The following is a 10,010-nucleotide window of genomic DNA, read 5'->3' on the forward strand; positions in this document are numbered from 1 at the left end:
ATCCAAAAAATATATAATTTTGTTCAAATTCCTCTTTCTTTGTCAAACTAACAATAAAACCTACTTAAAAAAATTCACTACCTTTCTATTATATATTTGTCATATTATTCAACCTCCTTTTAGGTGTCAAAATCACTGTTTTCACTTTGTCACACACCTAGAGTTTTAAACTTCAACAATGAAAGTAACATTTTAAAATATTATTTATCTGTTAACTATTAATGTATCTTAAATAAGCACTAGTGAAATAATTTAAATATTTTATAGTTATTAATGTGAGACTATTATCAATATTATTTTTTATACAAAATATAGCTGTCGCACAGTATTAATGTCATTTCCACCACAACTGTAATATTGCTTTAAAAAGTTTGTGTGAAAGATTATTTAGGTGGTTTCTATAAAAATGAATAGTGCCATCTGAGAACATGTTCAACAACACTTAAAGAAAAATCAAAGTAAATATTGCTTGATAAGGAAATACATTTATTCTACGTCATTTCCAATCATGTTGTACCTTCAAATATGTTTTCAAAACATAAACAAAAGGTAAATAAGAGTGTTTTGTATACATGAAAGGCTGGTATCAATTCAAAGCTAATCGGTGAAGCTTTTCTTTTTTTTTACAATAAACTGTTGAAATGTCAGTTCCACCACAGTCATTTCCATCACCACATACACTTAAAAATATATATTTAAAAAGTTTTCATCACACATTAAAAGTGTATTCACAATGTATAAGTTTATGCTCTATTTAATAATCAAGTTCAGTTTATTTATTTTCTAATAAGCTCTTAACCAAATTAATATTACATTTTAGAGTGTGACAAGTGTACAATTTAGCTTAATTAATTAAATTAGTGTAACTAATTTATTTCATTGACAAATGTATAATTATTATATATTGTGGAAAGATTGGTTAAACTAGATACAAAAATGATCTTAGAGAATGATTGACTGCCGTAATTTATTTCATTTTAAAATAAGCTGTATATTGAGATGTGGTGGAATTGACATTTGTTCAGTTCACGATGGAAAAAATGTTTCTCTACTTATCTAAGTTTGTCCTCTTACAGATATTAAAACTAGAAAAATTCTTTAAACTTATGAGGCTATGCTACGTTAATTTTGAACAAGTTTTTTTACTTCACAAGGCTAAAAGTGCCCATAGTTGAAGAATGGCCCATAAACGATAATTTCAATAGTTTGTTATTCATTTACTAACTAATTCTTAATGATCTTAAAAACCACCAGCTACTCTTAAAAACAAATGGTTTGTGAATAATGCAATACTTTTTTAGTAATAAAAAATCAGCCAGTCACGAATTTTAAAAGTACAATTATTAAGCGCATTATAAATGTGCTTATAAGTCAAGAAGACAGCATTTGTATCTGCAGTTAAAAAACTGCTTACTAACATTTATTAATGTAGAGTTAATGCTTAACAAATAATGAATTCACTAGATGTTAGTGCTTAATAAATGTTTCATAGTGTGTAGTTATTAAAAAGTGTTAACGAAATGAGTTATTAAAACTATTATGTGCAGAAATGTGTTGAAAAAATCATCTTTCCTTTAAACAGAAATCAGGGGAAAAATATACAGTGGGACTTTTAATTCAGGAGGGCTAATAATTATAATTTTAACTGTAGATCTCACTGACAAATGATACCGCAGAAGGCATTTTTTTAAAGTTTTGCTTCGTAAAATGGACTGTTTATTGGGCAAAGACAAGCCTCTATTTTGGAGTCTGCAATAAAGTACATTTACAAAAATAACAAAGGCTCATTCTGAAAACATAGCCCTATATACATTTCTGGAGATCACGAATTATGTAGACAGATGTACATATGGCTGCATTTCGTCCTTAAAATGAACACTAGGGGGGCAGTATGATGTCTTTCCTTTCCGTGCTTACCTCTGTAAGGACACCTTTCCCGCTTTTACCAGCTTGTCTATTTAGCTCGCCATGTTAGCTAGTGGACCTGAGATGCAAAAAGGAGTTGACCACGACGACGGGGTTCAAGTCTGATGAAGATCGTTTCCAGAAAACAGGTAAAACAAAGACAGAAGCCAAAAAATACAATAAACAAGTAAATAACAGGGTGAGAATGTGGTAAAATCTGAAAACATGGTAAACATTTGGTGAGGGCTTTTCTTTTCCTTGACTGCTTTTTAAAACTGTCGGTTGGGTTCACGGTGGGCAGGTCAATCGGTGCTTTTGAACACACTATTTGGGTTTAGGAAAGGAGGAGGGTCAGTCAATCCACAGTGACCTCTGGTGGATTTACGTGAGAACAGTAGGCACGAATGACACTCGCAAGAGAAATTTGAGATCTGACAAAGCTAACACTGAGCTAAGCTCTGCAAAAAAAAAAAAACTCCTGGGATGTATTTGGCACTCTGCAGAAATGAATATAGCATTTACAGAATGAGCCTGGGTTGTACAAAAGTGATTGTATACATGCATTTTAAATGGAAGTAACATGTGTAATTTAATATTTTGTGTAACTTTTTGTGAAATAAAATCTAAATATTTTTAATACTTTCAATTTCAAGTAGTTCCATTCATGTCACAGTTCCATCCATAAAATGTATATCACTTAATATTAGATATAACGTGTATAAATGAATGGTAACACTTTAGTTTATGTACCAATTCCCACTGTTATCTTGCTTATTAACTACGTATTACTTATTAGATATTGGCCGCTTATTAGTAATTATAAAGTATGATCTTATTCTACATCCCTAATCCTATACCCAATATGTACTTAAACCCAATTACACAGTGAAAATACTGGGTTCTACACAATAACTTTATTTTGTCCTAACAAAAAATTGAATAAGTTAATTTAATCGTTTACACATATTTAAGTGGATTTAACATAATACAATTAAGTTTAAATAAAAACACACACAAAATAATTGTGTTGTTTCAACTCATTTTAAATAGGTAGTTTGAACAAGCAGCAAAAGTCATTTTTGAGTGTACTACTAGTTAGTAGTTTCATAGAAATTAGCAAATAGTAGCAAATTAGTACTTTGTTGAGCTAAAAGTCTTGGTTTATGCTTTGATAATACAGAGACTTTAACTGTGTTAAAATAAAGTGTGACCAAATTAATTACATTTTTTTACCCAATTACCATTGGGTAATGCATAGCATGACATGGAATTAAAACAAACAAACAAACAAAAACATGCCACAAATCCATTATTTTTATAACATTATTATGGACAGTTTAGACATATTTACCACTATAATGCTTTATAATAAAAAAAAATAATATATATATATATATATATATATATATATATATATATATATATATATTAGTATTGTGGTGGGGCGACGCGGTGACGCAGTGGGTAGCATGAAGGTTGCTGGTTCGAGCCTCGCCTGGGTCAGTTTACATTTCTGTGTGAAGTTTGTATGTTTTCCCCGTGGTTGTGTGGGTTTCCTCCAGGTGCTCCGGTTTCCCCCACAAGTCCAAAGACATATAGTACTGGTGAATGGGGTATAATTGGCTAAAATTGACCGCAGTGTGTGAGTGTGCCTGTGAATGAGTGTGTATGGATGTTTCCCAGTGATGGGTTGCAGCTGGAATGTCATCCGCTGCGTAAGATGGCAGTTCATTCCGCTGTGGCAACCCCAGATTAATAAAGGGACTAAGCTGAAAAGAAAATTAATGAATTAGTTTTGTAGATACAATGTAAAATATTACCCAATGTACCACATTTATCTTATCATCATTGTTCCCCTTCTTTTTTATGTATTCTGTCTTAAAGCATCAATACTATTTAGAAATCTGAATGTTTTTCACCATTCAATTTAAAACAAAAACAAATTGTTACAGCGAGCACAAAAGCTAATTTGTGTCTTCATTTTGCCCTCTTTGTGTGACTCCATCAGATTCAGAGACATTGTGAATTCACTAAACACCCACTTTCATCACCAAAGAATTTATGGAAATAGTCTGACATCTTTGGGCACAGTCAGGGCAGATTTCAGCATTTCAGAAAGGGAAACTTTAAATAATTCCTCACAGTTCAATGCGCCAAGAGGTGAGTGTGTGTTTTACCATAATTTTACAATCTTGTTCTCTCACACTGAATATATCACTGACAATATAAAATAAATAATTATTTGCCCCATTTTCTGTACTAAAGGGCACCTATGATGAAAATCATGATTAATAAGCTGTTTGGACAGAACTGTCTGTGTATATAGTGTGTCCACTTTCATATTGGAATGATATAAACACAACAAGTCTCTTTTTTAAATTTCCTGACGTTAAACTGAATGATTTTGAGCCCCACGTGTTGTGACACAGGAGTGTGATTTTCTGCACCCACCAAATTGATTGACAGATGCCATGTTTCTATAATAACATGTATACACATGTCCACAGAACTTTTTTTTTTGCAAATAAACTGGGATTAAAATGTTTGTTACAACTCTCAGTGATTTTTATATGTTTAATAAGTTTAAAATGTTTTTAAAACAGAGCATGTTTGTAATAAAGACAGTAAAATCACAAATTCTTAACTGCCATAATCACCACAGCCACATGGTGAGACTCATTTCAGAAAGGCTTGAATAAACTACACCACAAATACCTGAAATAAACTTACTTGGTATTTTTGACTAATGGGCTGTATTTCAGCTTCAACCGAGTCACTAACTGCTGTTTATCTGACGTAATGCAGGAGAAGCAGACATGCAGGTGGGAATGGTGGGTGGACAAAAGCAGCTCATTTGCATTTAAAGCCACAGGCTACAAAACCAACTAGAATGTACTCAGACACAAAAAAGGGCAAATTCTGGAGGCTCTAATAAATTGTCTGAAGTGTATTTAGAGCTGAAACTTTACAGACACATTCTGGAGACACCAAACGCTTATCTTACATCTTGCAAAAGGCGTAAAATAGGTGCCCCTTAAAATTTTTGACAGAATTGTACAAGTCAGTATTTCATGGCGACTTAATGGCTAAACCTCTGGGTGATTAATTTGATGTTTTGTTTAGATTTAGATATGTATTTTGTTTTGAAATGCCAATATTGCGCTACTTGTCTGTGTGTAAAGAGCAAATTGTGATCAAGGTGTGCCACAAGACTCTGTTTTAGGCGCTTTGGCGCTTTCTGCTTTAGGCGCTAAGGAAGCAGGAAATTAGTTTTCATGATTATACAGATAATACACAGCTTTATATCTCCTCAAAAGGCAAAATGCATTCCATTTCAAATACACGTGTTACAAATTTTTGTCATGGTACTGTATTATCTTCAAATATGCCTCAAGTTTCTGTAACATTTGGATGCCAATTCATGTCTCTTTTCAACTAAAAGTAGATTATTTATATTTGTACTATAAGTTATAGTAATGATTGGAGGAGGAAAGGAACTTTCCTTAAATGTTAGAATCTCCGGGTGGTCCTGATATAAACTTTGTAACATCACACATTACATATTTGTTGCTGGAATGTCTTTCTCAGAAAGAAACAAGGAATCTTTAATTCATCGCAGAACAAAGTGTTCCTCTGCACACTGGAAACTGCGTCACTTAAATATGTCGTCACATCAATACAGCCTTTGTGGTCCTAGAGTTTCATAATTCGTCAAATAAGTTGTTTGTCCCTTGTAGCAAACTGTGGGCAGGAAGCCACAAGGAAGGGAATTGTGGGTACTGTCAGCCATATTAAATTTATAGCGCACTTACAATACATTTATGCTGCCGGTGGGTCCTTCCTTAGTAAGAAAGGTTTACGTTGTGTTCACAGTAAATCCACTTTGTGATAAATCAAAACTGCAAAAAAATATTCTGTTTAATTTTTCTGAATTATGACAAACATGCCAGTAATGTTTTTTAGTTGTTCCTAAACTACATTACTGATGGCAGTTCATCACACAATGTGTGCTGATCTCTGGGATGGTTATGTCTAATTCTGTATGACTTGTGGGTGGAGGTTTGTTCATTTTCTCATGGGGAGAGCCAAATGACAGAGAATAACGGCAATGTTTGATACAACACACAGGGAAAGAAGCCAAACCACTTCCCTTCACTGAGCACAGTCCAATGTCCACTCGCCTGACCCCTCTGTGGTATTGTTTTGTTATGTAAAAGTCTTACACATGGTGCAAATTTTTTTTTTAAGTTGACTCGGTAAAATAATTATTTCTACATTTTTGGATTTATCTCCTAGACTCTTTATTTTCATTATTATTATTATTATGTTTTTGCCTAATTTTTGTGTGTAAATGAAGACCTCTATAAAAGGTAAAGTATGATGTGCCTCAGGGCTCTGTTTCAGGTCCTCTGTAATTCAGTTGTTTTTTCAACACAGTCTCATCAAGATTCATAACTTTTTGATTTAGTGGCTTATTCATATGAATTTGTACGATCTTATTTTTACAATTTAGTACCATTTGTTTTTTTCCCAATTATGTTTGGGTTTAGGGGCAAGGTTGGGTACCACGCCTCCATTTTAAAATCGTACATTTTTGTACGACTGAATTCGTACAAATTTGTACAAATTAGCCACTAAACAAAACATACAATACTTACATTTACTTGTGAGATCTGGCTGGGTTTTCTGCATGCTTCCTTTACGTGATTTCATCAGTACATCTGCTCCTGATCAGAAAAGACTTTTTTCCAGCAAAGTGAATTGCTTTAAAGACAATCAAATTGAATTTCCTTAAATTTCTAAAACATGATGATACTAATCTCAAAAAAAGAAAAAAGTCTGTCTGACTACAGTTAAAATCTTCTGTTGGTGTCCTCTTTTATGGCATCAGTGGAGCGTGTGAAAATATTCATACTGTATATATATATTTGCCAGTCATGTTGAGTTTGTCATTTGAAGATACTTTTTTTTTGTCTCTAGTAAAATAACTCAGACTTCAGAAATCAAGTGAATTACTGTGTTCCTGACAGGTATGCAGACAGTTCGAATCCTGCATGAAGCAACTATAGCCATTCAAAACTTGGGTTTAACATCCAAAAAACTGTTTGTGCCTTTCTGTGCCAGTCAATATTCAAACTCATGTTTCGCCTGTCCATCTGTGTACTATAGTCAGCGCTTTATCCTTGTGGATGATGTGCAATTGCAAGGTTTGATTTTGATGCGGTTTATCTTGAAACACTTGGGAAATTCCCCTATTCTTTGAATCACTTAAGTCATGTGACCTGTGTGTTTGAATTGCTTTAGAGCAGTGTTTCGAAACATCTGCTCTTCGAGATCTTGAGACAGTGTCGAAACAAGTTTTGTGTCAGCCGTCCCTACACAACAAGCACACAATGTCTTAAGGCGTTAATATTAGGTTAGATTTAGGTTGTGTTGTCAGGTGACCAAAATGTAATGTCTAGCCAACATCTTAGACCAACATCATATTGACGTCCAATACTGACATTTATTTGTCAGGTATGGCAAGCAAAATCCACCGTCTGATAGATGTCATAGTGATAATGTCCACACAACGTCAAGCTGTAACATCATTAGACGTTGATATTTGGTTGATTTTAGGTTGGACGTTGTGACATTGACGCCAGCCTGACGTTGGGTTCTGACGTCAACCCAATTTTTATTTCCAAACAAAATGCAACGTCCCCACATCGTTGGGTTACAATTTGATGACATGTTGACATCCTGTGCCTTCTGAGTGCCTTTGATGTTGTTTTCTCCTGTTTTTGATCCCTGTCTGCTAGACCATTCATCACAATAAAGCTGCACTTGGAACTTCACCTCTGTCGCTATGCCCTCATCATAACACTAACACTTAACAAAAGCTTTATATTGGTTCTAATTTTGTAACATAATGTATGTGCTGGTAACAATGCCAATGTAATACGAATAATCTTTAACTGAAGAAACAATATACTATTAAACTAATTATAATTATACTATTCAAATCATTTTTGCTTATCTACTGACCATTTTTAGGTGAATTATAAACACTATTGCATAAGAACCTGAGTGACCTCGAAAGAAGCTGAGCGTAAAACAGATTTAAGGTTAAAGTCAATTAGACCTGTGGAAGGTGGTGCCATGTTTATTCAGTAAAGTTGGATTCAACTCACTACTGTATATACTTGAAGGGATAAGGGAACCTGGATGAACTGATATGACCTCCGCACAGCCTCAGGATAAGTACATACTCAATACAGTACAGACTCTACTCAACCCTGATACCTTGTTCTTGCGTGATCACATAAACCCAACCATGAAGCCTGTAGCCCAGTGTGTCTGTTTTATTCAGCAATGACCTACAGCTGCAGGCCAGAAGACCACAAAACACAGCAGAATTCATTGCTTTATACAGCATATACACTACCAGCATGTATTAGAGGGAATTCTCATATTTTCATATCCTTTGATTGTGTGTGACAGGAATATATTAATTCTTAATAGTATTATTGTCTAGCCAGTACTGGCAGTACCTGCCATTTCCATTTAGGCTGAGTTATTCATTATTATGTAAGCATAGAAAGGGCAGACTGTTCCAAAAAGAGTGCTGTGCTATTAGTATTATCAGATCAAAATCTGAATTAAAACTACATAAGTGGGTCATGTTGATTGATATGGGTAATATAACAATTATATGCCAGGCATTAAACTCAACAACCAATCTGAGTTCCCTTAAGGGTCTCTGCTCTTTCAGCTGCTGACATTTACTCGCTCTGACGTGTTCACAAAATCACCTTAGAGCCGAATGAATTCTCTTGTCAGTAGTTTTGTCTGCTGTTACACTAGTTCGTATATGATTATACTTTTGTCAGCTAAAATTTTGGCTACAGACAAAGACTTGTTAGAAATACATGCCTTAGCCTACATTTGTTATTTTGTGAAACATAAAATGCGTTGCTTCAGATTTAGGCTATATTTTGTTGCACATTTCAGTCGACAAATCTACTAGAGGCGAGGTGTACATTTTAGCAAATCTCACATGTTACTTGGGGTATGTGAGTTTAGCTCCAACTTGCTTCAACACACCTGCCAGGAAGTTTCTAGTATATCTAGTTAGAGCTTGATTAGCTGGTTCAGGTGTGCTTGATTAGGGTTGGAGCTAAACTCTCCAGGACTCTCCGGTCCCTCCTGGGCTGAGTTTAGACACCCCTGACCTAGACCATTGAACCACTGACCTAAACCCAACAAATTGTGTTTTCAAAAGCAAATGTAACATAGTAATATAAGCATTACATTAAAACTTCTTTTTTTTGGAGCAATGCTTCACCAGACTCGAACCTGAGCACTCTGCTTCACCATAGAAAATGAGCTACAGAGCAGACTATGTCTGAAAAATTGTTCATATGGATATAGATAATTGAAGAAAAAGTATTCCACAGCAGTTTTAATTTTGTAATTTAATAAGTTTATAAAAACATGATCCATATAACTATAGTACACTAATTGTTTATAAATGTGTGTAATATTTTATTACACTTACAAAAAAGAGTTCTGAGAATTTTACTTTTGATATTTTACTTACTAAATTACCATAATAGTGAAATAGACCAAATGTATTTCAGACTGTCTACACTTTCTTTTTCTGATTTGCTTCTGCACTTTCTGCTTTTGAAATTTCATGCTTCTATTGCCTCGCAACTTTCTGCTAATAAAACCTTAATTTATTTGAGACTTGTCTTTCAAGTCAAACACAAAATGTTCATTGTCATGAAAAACTTTGCTCTCCCACTTGCCAGATAAAGTGAGGAGCAGTATCGGACAGCCTAGTAACTCATCCACAATCATAGGTAATGACTTTATCAATTATGGCATCAGACATTAAACAATTCTTAATTCTAAAATCTGAATGTAAATATACTAAACGACAGAATATACAGAATATAACCACTGTGGTCATGCTAGTAGTTCCATATATAATTATAAATCCAGCGGTTCCAGTGACTACTCTAATGAAACTTTGTAACTTACAGCCAACAGAACGTCCAAATCAAAACAAAGCAAAACACAAATCAGTAAAAACATCTTTGGCAATCTTTGCTTCGGTT

The sequence above is a fragment of the Danio aesculapii genome, chromosome 18 (assembly GCF_903798145.1).
Source record: "Danio aesculapii chromosome 18, fDanAes4.1, whole genome shotgun sequence".
Classification (NCBI taxonomy): Eukaryota; Metazoa; Chordata; class Actinopteri; order Cypriniformes; family Danionidae; genus Danio; species Danio aesculapii.